General features: G+C 46.4%; 1 protein-coding gene across 3 annotated transcripts in view; it reads right to left on the minus strand.

The window, feature by feature from the left end:
• LOC128694826 (protein bric-a-brac 1-like) overlaps positions 1 to 14920 on the minus strand; it is a 110350-nt gene that overhangs the window by 94875 nt on the left and 555 nt on the right. The gene's annotated exons all lie outside the window — the stretch shown is intronic.

The raw sequence follows: 14920 nt of genomic DNA on the forward strand, positions 1-14920 counted from the left end.
ACTTCTAAGTATTCATACTGCTAATAAATACCGGTAGATACCAGTAATTCTAAGCTTACCAATACTTGTAACACTTATCGATTCTACTTCTAAAATTCAGAAAGTAGCTAGGTTGTAAAAATTAGCTTGTCTCAGCTTAAGTTTGTATGTGTATGTGTGTGTGTATGTGTGTGTGTGTGTGTGTGTGTGTGTGTGTGTGTGTGTGTGTGTGTGTGTGTGTGTGTGTGTGTGTGTGTGTGTACGTGTGTACGTGTGTGTGTGTGTGTGTGTGTGTGTGTGTGTGTGTGTGTGTGTGTGTGTGTGTGTGTGTGTGTGTGTGTGTGTGTGTGTGTGTGTGTGTTAGTTATGAACAAATTATGGAAGACGGGACACCACGAGCACAGCTCTGCTCCTGTATACCTGGAGATACCAAGAGAGGGTTTCGGGGGTCAAGGCCCCCACGGCTCGGTCTGAGACCAGGCTACAAATATGTACAGTAATTATAAATGTGTAATTACACTGCAAAAACTCGGAAGCAACTAGAAAAGACAACGAACCCATAAGTAAGTAATGGCAACAAGCCGACAGAAAACAAGGTAACGAGCCGGCAAATAACGAGGTAACGAGCCGGCAAATAACGAGGTAACGAGCCGACAAATAACGAGGTAACGAGCCGACAAATAACGAGGTAATTAGCCGATAAGTAGACGAGGTAACAAGTCAACATGTAGATGACTAGGCAACAAATCAATAAATAGATGACAAGACAACGAAATGATAACGGGTGGAAACATTAGGACGTGTTTCTTTAAGACACCTGTTGTCCATGTTCATCTGTCAGTAAAATAGGTACCTTGGTGTTAGTCGAAATACTCTGCATAACAAACGGCTTTCTATATAGTAGTATGTCATTAACGTCAGCTAAGCCTATATACCTTGTACGTGTAGTTGTAGAAATAAAGATTATCATTATAAGTAAATGACAAAAACGCATGAAACAGAGTAAGCATTTTTTATAAAGTTTTACGAGAAGAATTAAATATCATAAACTTTATAATAACGTTTTATGACAAAGGCTTATGTTGTTTCACGTGTCTTACGTCATGTGCTTAAAAGAAGCGCTTTGTTCTCCAAGCCTCTGGTCACCATGGTCAGTGTGCTGCCAAAAGATCAATGAGAACCGTATTACCCTGCCAAGAAAAGAAAAACTGTTCCCAGAAAAAGTTCCTCCACCTAGAACAAGACTCTACACACACACACACACACACACACACACACACACACACACACACACACACACACACACACACACACACACACACACCGCAGACAGAGTATAGTCTAGGTGGCCAAAGACTGCAAACCTCACCAAAGGAAAAAGATCTTGGGGTGAGTATAATACTGAGCACATCTGAGGCGCATATCAATCAGATAACTGCTGCAGCATGCGGGCGTCTGGCAACCCTAAGAAAAGCGTTCCGATACCTCAGTAAGAAATTGTTCAAGACTTTGTACACCATATACGTCAGGCCCATATTGGAGTACGCAGCACCAGTTTGGAATCCATACCTGGTCAAACACGTCAAGAAATTAGAGAAAATGCAAAGGTTTGCAACGAGACTAGTCCCAGAGCTAAGGGGATTGTCCTATGAAGAAAGGTTAAGGAAAATCGGCCTGACGACACTGGAGGACAGGAACGTTAGGGGAGACATGATAACGACATATAAAATACTGCGAGGAATTGACAAAGTATACAAAGACAGGATGTTCCAGAGATGGGACACAGAAACAAGGGGTCACAATTGTAAGTTGAAGACTCCTACGAGTCAAAGGGACGTTAGGAAGTATTTCTTCAGTGACAGAGTTGTCAGGAGGTGGAATAGCCTAGAAAGTGACATAGTGGAGGCAGGAGCCATACATAGTTTTAAGACGAGGTTTGATAAAGCTCATGGAGCAAGGAGAGAGAGGACCTAGTAGCAATCAGTGAAGAGGCGGGGCCAGGAGCTATGAATCGACCCTTGCAACCACAAATAGATGAGTACATATGGGTGAGTACACACACACACACACAGCACACCTAGAAAGGAATGAGCTTATCAACGACAGCCAGCACGGTTTCAGGGACGGGAAATCCTGTGTCACAAACCTACTGGAGTTCTATGACAGGGTGATAGCAGTAAGACAAGAGAGAGAGGAGGGTGAGTAGATTGCATTTTCTTCGACTGTAAGAAGGCATTTGACACAGTCCCACACAAAAGATTAGTGCAAAAGCTGGAGGACCAGGCAGGGATAACAGAGAAGGCACTGCAATGGCTCAAGGAATACCTGTCAGGAAGACAACAGCAAGTAATGGCATGTGGCGAGGTGTCAGAGTGGGCGCCTGTGATGAGCGGGGTTCCACGGGGGTCAGTCCTAGGATGGGTACTGTTCCTGGTATTTGTGAACATGACGGAAGGAATAGATTCAGAGGCGTTCCTGTTTGCAGATGATGTGAAGTTGATGAGAAGAATTCAGTCGGACAAGGACCAGGCAGAACTACAAAGGGATCTGGACAGGCTGTAGGCCTGGTCCAGAAACTGGCTCCTGGAGTTCAATCCCACCAAGTGCAAAGTCATGAAGACTGAGGAAGGGCAAAGAAGACCGCAGACGGAGTATAGTCTAGGGGGCCAGAGACTACAAACCTCACTCAAGGAAAAAGATCTTGGGGTGAGTATAACACCAGGCACATCTCCTGAGGTGCACTTCAACCAAATAACTTCAGCAGCATATGGGCGCCTAGCAAACCTAAGAACAGCATTCCGACATCTTAATAAGGAATCATTCAGGACACTGTACATCTTGTACGTTAGGCCTATATTGGAGTATGCAGCATCAGTTTGGAACCCACACCTAGCCAAGCATGTAAGGAAACTAGAGAAAGTGCAAAGGTTTGCAACAAGACTAATCCCGGAGCTAAGGGACATGTCCTACGAGAAGAGGTTAAAGGAAATCGACCTGACGACACTGGAGGACAGGAGGAATATGGGGGATATGATAATGACATATAAAATACTGAGAGGAATCGACAAGGTGGACAGAGACAGGATGTCCTAGATATGGGACACAGCAACAAGGGGTCACGGTTGGAAGCTGAAGACTCAGATGAATCACAGGGATGTTAGGAAGTATTTCATCAGTCACAGAGTTGTCAGGAAGTGGAATAGTCTGGGAAGTGATGTAGTGGAGGCAGGGTCTATACATGGCTTTAAGAAGAGGTATGACAAAGTTCACAGAGCAGGAAGAGTGACCTAGTAGCGACCAGTGAAGAGGCAGGGCCAGGAGCTATGAATCAACCACAGAGAAGGCACTGCAATGGCTCAAGGAATACCTGTCAGGAAGACAACAGCAAGTAATGGCATGTGGCGAGGTGTCAGAGTGGGCGCCTGTGATGAGCGGGGTTCCACGGGGGTCAGTCCTAGGATGGGTACTGTTCCTGGTATTTGTGAACATGACGGAAGGAATAGATTCAGAGGCGTTCCTGTTTGCAGATGATGTGAAGTTGATGAGAAGAATTCAGTCGGACAAGGACCAGGCAGAACTACAAAGGGATCTGGACAGGCTGTAGGCCTGGTCCAGAAACTGGCTCCTGGAGTTCAATCCCACCAAGTGCAAAGTCATGAAGACTGAGGAAGGGCAAAGAAGACCGCAGACGGAGTATAGTCTAGGGGGCCAGAGACTACAAACCTCACTCAAGGAAAAAGATCTTGGGGTGAGTATAACACCAGGCACATCTCCTGAGGTGCACTTCAACCAAATAACTTCAGCAGCATATGGGCGCCTAGCAAACCTAAGAACAGCATTCCGACATCTTAATAAGGAATCATTCAGGACACTGTACATCTTGTACGTTAGGCCTATATTGGAGTATGCAGCATCAGTTTGGAACCCACACCTAGCCAAGCATGTAAGGAAACTAGAGAAAGTGCAAAGGTTTGCAACAAGACTAATCCCGGAGCTAAGGGACATGTCCTACGAGAAGAGGTTAAAGGAAATCGACCTGACGACACTGGAGGACAGGAGGAATATGGGGGATATGATAATGACATATAAAATACTGAGAGGAATCGACAAGGTGGACAGAGACAGGATGTCCTAGATATGGGACACAGCAACAAGGGGTCACGGTTGGAAGCTGAAGACTCAGATGAATCACAGGGATGTTAGGAAGTATTTCATCAGTCACAGAGTTGTCAGGAAGTGGAATAGTCTGGGAAGTGATGTAGTGGAGGCAGGGTCTATACATGGCTTTAAGAAGAGGTATGACAAAGTTCACAGAGCAGGAAGAGTGACCTAGTAGCGACCAGTGAAGAGGCAGGGCCAGGAGCTATGAATCGACCACAATTAGGCGAGTACACACACTTCAGGCCCACCGTGGTATATGTAACTGTAGCTGTGAATAGACCCCCTGCAACCACAAATAGGCGAGTACCAGTATGGAACCCACAACTGAAAAATATTAAGAAACTGGAGAAAGCGTTGCAGTATGCAACAAGGCTTGTTCCTAAGATATGGGCCATGAGCTACAATGCAAGGTTAATGGAATTGAATCTAACGAGCACTGGAGGATAGGAGAACCAGGGAAGATGTGATAACATACAAAAATACTCGGGAATTGATAATGTAAACAAGATAGGCTGTTAGAGAGGCGAGAACCTGGAACTCGGGGACACAGTTGAAAGTTAATGACACAGATGATCCACAGGGAGCCACAGTTTCAGAGTGGTTGGCAAGTGGGATGAACCTGGTGGTGAAGGTAGGCTTCGCACACACAGTTTCAAGAACAGGTATGATAGGGCTTATGAGAAAGTGTAGTGAATCTGGATTAGCACGTTAAGAGGTGGGGGCCAGGATCTGAGAATCGACACCTGCAACCACAAATACACACGCGCGCGCACGCACGCACACACACACGCACACACACACACACACACACACACACACACACACACACACTGTAATAAGTGAAAAGTGAAATCACTTGAGGAACGCGGGATGCATGAGCATATATGGTTATAAACATCACGGGTGAAGGAGTTACAAAATAGTGATAGAAGGCCTATGTACGACGATACGTCATCAGGTTCCGGCAACTTGTCATCACACCGCTGCCAGCGCAAGTATTTCACCTGTTGAGGTTGCATTTTGCAAGGTTGAGTCTGGCCCTGCATCACTGTTAGATACTGGTCACTCACTCCTGCAAGCCATTACCAGAATTAGAGTAGAAATAGCATAGAGGAGAGTGCAAGGAGTAAAGCGGTAGTGAGGGATAACGTCAGACACTTAAGCTGACACAAGCTAAATTTTACAACCTAGCTACTTTCTGAATTTTATAAGTAGAATCGATAAGTGTTACAAGTATTGGTAAGCTTAGAATTACTGGTATCTACCGATATTTATTAGTAGTATGAATACTTAGAAGTGGGGGCACACACACACACACACACACACACACACACACACACACACCCACACACACACATACATACACACATACATACACACACACACACACACACACACACATACACACACACACACACACACACACAAACACACACACACACACAGGAACAAGCACTTGTAAGCTGTAGTACACATGCAAACACACACATACACAGGATTTCACACCGTCCTGTGAACTGACCATCTGAACCTTGCTCCTCTCCCCCCCCTCTTCCTATCCTAGGTAGAGACCTATCTCTACCTTTCTCACTCTACCTATATATCTCTCTCTACCTATCACTCTCTACCTATCTCTCTCTCTCTCTTCCCTCTCCCATCTCTCCCCTCTAACATCTCTTACCTCTAACACCTTCCCCCCACTAACATCTCCCCCCCTCTAACATCTCTCCCCTCTCCCTTTCCCCATCTCTCTCCCCTCCTCCCCTCCCTCTCCCCCTAGCCTCTCTCCCCTCTCGCTCTTCCATCTCCCCCCTCTTTCCCCCTTCTCCCCCTCTCTTTGCCTTCTCTTTCTCTCTCTCTTTCTCTATCTCTCTCTCTCTTCCCCATTTTCCCTTCTAACTCTCCCCCTCTCCTACCCTTCCCCTCACTCTCTCTCCCTCTCTCTCTCTCACTCTCACTCTCTTCCCCTTTTTCCTTCTCACTATCCCCCTCTCTCTACCTTCCCTTCTCTCTCTCTCTCTCTCTCTCTCTCTCTCTCTCTCTCTCTCTCTCTCTCTCTCTCTCTCTCTCTCTCTCTCTCTCTCTCTCTCTCTCTCTCTCTCTCCCTCCCTTTCCCTTCTCACTCTTCCCCTCTCTCTCTCCTTCTACCTTTCCCTTCTCTCTTCTCTCACACAAAAAAAAAAAAAAAAAAATGGTGGGGACTTGCAGGAACCAAGGATCAGATGAGAATGGTTCTGGTAGGGAGGAGTGGATGGAGGAGCAGTGGAAAAGGATGGAACAAGAGTGGGAGAGAAAATTAGGAGAGCTTTCTGAAAAAATGGAGAAAGAGCTCTCTGTGAAATTGGAAAAGAGGTTGGAGAAGGAGACAAAGAATTGGGAGGCACAAGTCGAAACTGCAGTAGCCAAGATAAGGGTCCTAGAAGTTGAGATAAATAGGCTGAAGCGAGTTACAGGGGCAGTGACCAGAGAAGACACAGCATATGAAGCTGCAAGGCCGAACAGGAAGGAAGGAATTATGAATTATGCTAAGGTCATATCAGCCTGCCAAGGAGGACCAAGGAGTGAAAGGGAAGAACAGCTGGTTGCAGATGGAGAGGGTGATAGGTCGAATGCTGAGGCACAACCAGGCTATCAAGAGCCACTGGAAAAATCAAGGGAGAAACTGACCACATACAGGCAGGATCCAGAGTCACAGAGGGTGAGGCAATGGGAGGAAGAAAGGGCAAAATCAGTGTTTATCCATGGGCTTCAGGAGAGAGAGGAAAGGACACACACTGAAAGGCAGCAGGAAGAAAGAAAGGAGATTGAGAAAATCATCACGGAAATAGGTGAAGAGATGGACGAGATTGTAAATTTTCAGAGAATAGGGGGGTACTCGAAGGGGAGAAACCGACCAATCAAGCTGATTCTCAGGATGGAAACAGTGCGGAACAGGATCCTCCAAGAGAAACCCCGATTGAAATACTTGGAAGAGTACAAGAGGGTGTTCCTAGACAGAGACAGAACAAAATCAGAACGACAGCAGCTGAGGGAGAGGACAAAAAAGCGAAAGGAGCTAGGAAAAGAGACAAGGATGGAACCAGCAGAGGTCAGTCAGAGCAGAACAGAACAGCAAGGGCAAGCACACACACAACTATTCTCAGAACCATACAACCTATCACACCATCACAACACACACTACAATCCATACCCACAGCCTCCACCCAACACCGAGCTATAGAATCCCACAGTATGCCACCAGGTCTCCCACCCTCACAGGCCCCCCAAACCACAGTGTTGGAAAGGAAACTGAAGGTATGGTACACAAATGCTGATGGAATAACAAATAAGTGGGAGGAGTGGTATGAAAGAGTCAAAGAAGCATCACCGGACATCATAGCTCTCACAGAAACCAAGCTTACAGGTATGATAACAGATGCCATCTTTCCAACGGGATACCAAATCCTGAGGAAAGACAGAGGGAACAGGGGGGTTGGAGGAGTGGCGTTGCTGATCAAAAATCGCTGGAATTTTGATGAGCTGGAGGAGACAGCGGAGAAGAAAGTGATTACATAGCGGGAACACTTCACTCTGGAGGTCCCAAGGTGGTAATAGCAGTGATGTATAACCCACCACAGAACAGCAGGAGGCCAAGGCAAGAGTACGACGAGAGCAATAGAGCGATGGTTGATACACTGGCTAGAGTGGCCAGAAGAGCTCATGCATGCAGGGCAAAGCTCCTGATCATGGGTGACTTTAACCACAAGGAGATTGATTGGGAGAACTTGGACCCACATGGGGGCCAAGATACATGGAGGGCTAAGACGATGGAGGTGGTACTGGAAAACTTCATGTGCCAACACGTAAGGGACACTACAAGAGAGAGGAGAGGATGAACCAGCAAGGCTGGACTTAGTATTCACCTTGAGTAGTGCAGATATCGAGGACATCACATACAAAAGACCCCTTGGGGCCAGTGATCATGTGGTTTTAAGCTTCGAATACACAGTAGAGCTACAAGTGGAGGGAGAAGCAGGAAGGCCAGGACGAATGAAGCCAAACTACAAGAAAGGGGACTACACAGGAATGAGGAACTACCTGAACGGGGTTCAGTGGGACAGAGAACTGGCAGGGAAGCCAGTTAATGAGATGATGGAATATGTAGCAACAAAATGCAAGGAGGCTGAGGAGAGGTTTGTACCCAAGGGTAACAGGAATAATGAAAAAGCCAGGATGAGCCCATGGTTTACCCAAAGGTGCAGGGAGGCAAAAACCAAGTGTGCTAGGGAATGGAAGAAATATAGAAGGCAAAGGACCCAGGAGAATAAGGAGAACAGTCGTAGAGCCAGAAACGAATATGCACAGATAAGAAGGGAGGCCCAAAGACAATATGAAAATGACATAGCAGCGAAAGCCAAATCTGACCCAAAACTGTTGTACAGCCACATCAGGAGGAAAACAACAGTCAAGGACCAGGTAATCAGGCTAAGGAAGGAAGGAGGAGAGACAACAAGAAATGACCGTGAAGTATGGTGTGAAGAACTCAACAAGAGATTCAAAGAAGTGTTCACAGAGGAGACAGAAGGGACTCCAGAAAGACGGAGAGGTGGGGCACACCACCAAGTGCTGGACACAGTGCACACAACCGAGGAAGAAGTGAAGAGGCTTCTGAGTGAGCTAGATACCTCAAAGGCAATGGGGCCAGATAACATCTCCCCATGGGTATTGAGAGAGGGAGCAGAGGTGCTATGTGTACCCCTAACAACAATATTCAATACATCTATCGAAACAGGGAGATTGCCTGAGGCATGGAAGACAGCAAATGTAGTCCCAATCTTTAAAAATGGAGACAGACATGAAGCATTAAACTACAGACCAGCGTCACTGACATGTATAGTATGCAAAATCATGGAGAAGATTATCAGGAGAAGAGTGGTGGAACACCTAGAAAGGAACGATCTCATCAACAGCAGCCAACATGGTTTCAGGGACGGGAAATCCTGTGTCACAAACCTACTGGAGTTCTATGACATGGTGACAGCAGTAAGACAAGAGAGAGAGGGGTGGGTGGATTGCATTTTCTTGGACTGTAAGACGGCGTTTGACACAGTTCCACACAAGAGATTGGTGCAAAAACTGGAGGACCAAGCAGGGATAACAGGGAAGGCACTACAATGGATCAGGGAATACTTGTCAGGAAGACAGCAGCGAGTCATGGTACGTGGCGAGGTGTCAGAGTGGGCACCTGTGACCAGCGGGGTCTCGCAGGGGTCAGTCCTAGGACCAGTGCTGTTTCTGGTATTTGTGAACGACATGACGGAAGGAATAGACATTGAGGTGTCCCTGTTTGCAGATGACGTGAAGTTGATGAGAAGAATTCACTCAATCGAAGACCAGGCAGAACTACAAAGGGATCTGGACAGGCTGCAGACCTGGTCCAGCAATTGGCTCCTGGAGTTCAATCCCACCAAGTGCAAAGTCATGAAGATTGGGGAAGGGCAAAGAAGACCGCAGACGGAGTACAGTCTAGGGGGCCAGAGACTACAAACCTCACTCAAGGAAAAAGATCTTGGGGTGAGTATAACACCAGGCACATCTCCTGAAGCACACATCAACCAAATAACAGCTGCAGCATATGGGCGCCTGGCAAACCTCAGAACAGCATTCCGACATCTTAATAAGGAATCATTCAGGACCCTGTACACCGTGTACGTTAGGCCCATATTGGAGTATGCGGCACCAGTTTGGAACCCACACCTAGCCAAGCACGTGAAGAAACTAGAGAAAGTGCAAAGGTTTGCAACAAGACTAGTCCCAGAGCTAAGAGGTATGTCCTACGAGGAGAGGTTAAGTGAAATCAACCTGACGACACTGGAGGACAGGAGAGATAGGGGGGACATGATAACGACATACAAAATACTGAGAGGAATTGACAAGGTGGACAAAGACAGGATGTTCCAGAGATTGGACACAGTAACAAGGGGACACAGTTGGAAGTTGAAGACACAGATGAATCACAGGGATGTTAGGAAGTATTTCTTCAGCCACAGAGTAGTCAGTAAGTGGAATAGTTTGGGAAGCGATGTAGTGGAGGCAGGATCCATACATAGCTTTAAGCAGAGGTATGATAAAGCTCACGGCTCAGGGAGAGTGACCTAGTAGCGATCAGTGAAGAGGCGGGGCCAGGAGCTCGGACTCGACCCCCGCAACCTCAACTAGGTGAGTACAACTAGGTGAGTACACACACACACACGATGGAATATGTGGCAACAAAGTGCAAGGAGGCAGAGGAAAGGTTTGTTCCCAAGGAAAACAGAATAATAGGAAGACCAAAACGAGTCCTTGGTTTACCCGAAGGTGTAGGGAGGCAAAAACTAAGTGCAACAGAGAATGGAAAAGGTACAGGAGGCATAGGACCCAGGAAAACAAGGAGATTAATAGAAGAGCCAGAAACGAGTATGCACAGATAAGGAGGGAGGCCCAGCGACAGTATGAAAATGACATAGCATCGAAAATCAAATCTGACCCGAAACTGCTGTATAGCCACATTAGGAGGAAGACAACAGTCAAGGACCAGGTGATAAGGCTGAGGAAAGAAGGTGGAGAACTCACAAGAAACGATCAAGAGGTATGTGAGGAGCTCAACACGAGATTTAAGGAAGTATTTACAGTAGAGACAGGAAGGACTCTGGGGGGACAGATCAGATGGGGACACCAGCAAGGAATACACCAACAAGTGTTGGACGACATACATACAGATGAGGAGGAGGTGAAGAAACTGCTAAGGGACATCGATACCTCAAAGGCAATGGGACCGGACAACATCTCCCCGTGGGTCCTTAGAGAGGGAGCAGATATGTTGTGCGTGCCACTTACCACAATCTTCAACACGTCCCTGGAAACTGGGCAACTACCTGAGGTATGGAAGACGGCAAATGTAGTTCCCATTTTTAAAAAAGGAGACAGAAAAGAGGCACTAAACTATAGACCTGTGTCATTGACGTGTATAGTATGCAAAGTTATGGAGAAGATTATCAGGAGGAGAGTGGTGGAGCACCTGGAACGGAACAAGAGTATAAATGCCAACCAGCACGGATTCATGGAAGGCAAATCCTGTGTCACAAATCTTCTGGAGTTTTATGATAAAATAACAGAAGTAAGACATGAGAGAGAGGGGTGGGTTGATTGCATCTTCTTGGACTGCAAGAAGGTCTTTGACACAGTTCCTCACAAGAGATTAGTGCAGAAGCTAGAGCATCAGGTGCATATAACAGGAAGGGCACTGCAATGGATCAGAGAATACCTGACAGGGAGGCAACAACGAGTCATGGTACGTAATGATGTATCACAGTGGGCACCTGTGACGAGCGGGGTCCCACAGGGGTCGGTCCTAGGACCAGTGCTATTTTTGGTATATGTGAACGACATGATGGAAGGGTTAGACTCAGAAGTGTCCCTGTTTGCAGATGATGTGAAGTTAATGAGGAGAATTAAATCTGATGAGGACCAGGCAGGACTTCAAAGAGACCTGGACAGACTGGACACCTGGTCCAGCAAATGGCTTCTCGAATTTAATGCTGCCAAATGCAAAGTCATGAAGATAGGGGAAGGGCACAGAAGACCACAGACAGAGTATAGGCTAGGTGGCCAAAGACTGCAAACCTCACTCAAGGAGAAAGATCTTGGGGTGAGTATAACACCGAGCATGTCTCCAGAAGCACACATCAATCAGATAACTGCTGCAGCATATGGGCGCCTGGCAAACCTGAGAACAGCATTCCGATACCTTAGGAAGGAATCGTTCAAGACACTGTACACCGTGTATGTCAGGCCCATACTGGAGTATGCAGCACCTGTTTGGAACTCGCACTTGATAAAGCACGTCAAGAAACTAGAGAAAGTACAAAGGTTTGCGACAAGGTTAGTTCCAGAGCTAAGGGAAATGTCCTATGAAGAAAGATTAAGGGAAATTGGCCTGATGACACTGGAGGACAGGAGGGTCAGGGGAGACATGATAACGACATATAAAATACTGCGTGGAATAGACAAGGTGGACAAAGACAGGATGTTCCAGGGAGGGGACACAGAAACAAGAGGCCACAATTGGAAGTTGAAGACACAAATGAGTCAGAGAGATATTAGGAAGTATTTCTTCAGTCATAGAGTTGTAAGGCAGTGGAATAGCCTAGAAAATGACGTAGTGGAGGCAGGAACCATACACAGTTTTAAGACGAGGTTTGATAAAGCTCATGGAGCGGGGAGAGAGAGGGCCCAGTAGCAACCGGTGAAGAGGCGGGGCCAGGAGCTAAGACTCGACCCCTGCAACCACAAATACTTGAGTACACACACACACACACACACACACACACACACACACACACACACACAGGGAGAGTATAACCCCCTCCCCACACACGGCTAGTAAAATCATATTGTTTGGATTTTTAACCACAGAGAGTTAGCGACTCAGGATAGCCCAAGACAGTGCGTCATCGAGGACTGTCTTGTTTCCACTAGGGTACCTAGCAAACAAGGAGGTACCTTGCTTGCTAGGTGAACGAGACAGCAGGTGTAAGGAAACACGTTCAATGTTTCCACCCTTGCCTGGGATCAAACCACAGACAGTGTGAGGCGAGTGTTGCCTACCAGGCCACGGGACACGGTACGGCATCCAGTGACATTTCCAACCCTCCACCCACAGCAAGCTTTCCCCCCACTATATACCCACTTTACCTTTTATAAGTTTCGAGAGTTTTTCTTCTCCCGGAATCCGGCCCTGGGTCAGGCTTGTCTGGTGTTTGCCTGGTCAACCAGGCTGTTGCTACTGGCGGCCCGCTGACCCACATATCCATCATGCCTGGTTAATCTAGCATTTGGTGGAGAAACTTGTCTAGTTTCCATTTAAAGACTTCCATACTTGTCCTAGCAGTGTTTCTGATATTTTATGGTAAGAGGTTGAATAATCTGGCACCACAGATGTTGATACACTGTTGTTCTCTTATTGTGCCCATGGCACCCCTGCTTTTCACTGGGTTTATTTTAGTTTCTCCCATATCTCTCACTCCAGTACATTATGGCAGTGTGCAGCTTTGGGACTAGGCTCTGAAGTACTTTCCAGGTGTATATTATTATGTATCTCTATCCTCCGCTTCAGCGATTACATATTTAGGAGTTTGAGGCGTTCCCAGTAATTTAAAAGTTTACTGACTATGCGGACTGTAAATGATATCTTTATCTATTCCAGCTCTTTCTCCCATGCCCTGAAAGGGGTCATCAATACTGAGCAACCCTAAACGAGAGAGAACAAGTGGTTTGAATAGTGTCAACACTGGCTCTATTTCCCTTGTTTTGAATGTTCTCAATATTTACCTTGTCTTTTTCTTGGCTGTCATAACATTTGTCTTACTACATTCTTTGAAAGACAGGTCAGCCGACATAATTACCTCCGGGTCTTTCATATGTTCATTTCCTTCTATTTGATGATTCTTTTTGGTTTTGTATACAGTGTCCCTTTTGAGTTCTTCATTCTATGGAGCTGGAATTTATCATCATTGAATGTCATGTTGTTCTATCACATTTCCGTGCATTCTATGATGATTTTCATGCATATTTTGGTATCAATCGCAAATGACAATACAAACGTGAGATTCTTGTTACACACAATAACTTCAACAATCCTCCACCGAGAGTGACTCCCGTCCATCCTCCACCCACAGTGACTCCCGTCCACCTCCACCGACAGTGACTCCCATCCAACCTACACCCACAGGGACTCCTACACCACCCACAGTGACTCCCATCTACCCACAGTTACTCCCATCTACCCACAATGACTCCCATCTACCCACAATGACTCCCATCTACCCACAGTGACTCCCATCTACCCACAGTGACTCCCATCTACCCACAGTGACTCCCATCTACCCACAGTGACTCCCATTCACCCACAGTGACTCCCATTCACCCACAGTGACTCCCATCCACCCACAGTGACTCCCATCCATCCACCCACCACCCACAGTGACTCCCATCCACCCACCACCCACAGTGACTCCCATCCACCCACCACCCACAGTGACTCCTGTCCACTCTCCACCCACAGTGAATTTCCTACCACCCTCCATCTATCGACTCCCAACACTACCACATTAAAACTCATACCATCATCCACAGTTAAATTCCCACTACACTCCCCACCTATCACAAGACGCCTTCCACCTTCGCCTCACTAACAGTTAAATGCCCTTTGCCCTCCACCCACAAAATATCTCTTCCACCCTATCAACCATTCCACACCCAGATCCTTTTCTACTCTCCTCCAACAGGAAGATCCTTTTCCACCCTCCACCCACAATGATACTCCTGCCATCCTCTGCCCACCAGACTCCCATCCTCCTTCCATCACCTTCATACTATAGGGGCTTTGTTGGGTTATAATTGGATAAACTTTAATAGCTCCTCATCGCTCTGTAATAACACTGTGCTTAATGCACCCACTGTAAAATGATAACACATGACTTTGTATAAACTTTTGTAAATTTTACCTGAATAAAGTTTACTTACATTTTATCTGATTTCAGATTTCCTCCAATGTTTCCGTGGCAATGGCACCGGCCGTTATTTTCACGGTACCATAGAAATACAACGCTAAACATTTACCTTATTATGTATATGTATACATTTATGAATTACATTGTTACCTAGTAGGCACTGTTACCACATTTATAATTCTCAAATTTTCCCTGCCACTTCTTGGAAAAAACAACACTTTACACTCAATATTCCAGCTCAGTGTGAGGAA

This window comes from Cherax quadricarinatus, chromosome 45 (assembly GCF_038502225.1).
Source record: "Cherax quadricarinatus isolate ZL_2023a chromosome 45, ASM3850222v1, whole genome shotgun sequence".
Classification (NCBI taxonomy): Eukaryota; Metazoa; Arthropoda; class Malacostraca; order Decapoda; family Parastacidae; genus Cherax; species Cherax quadricarinatus.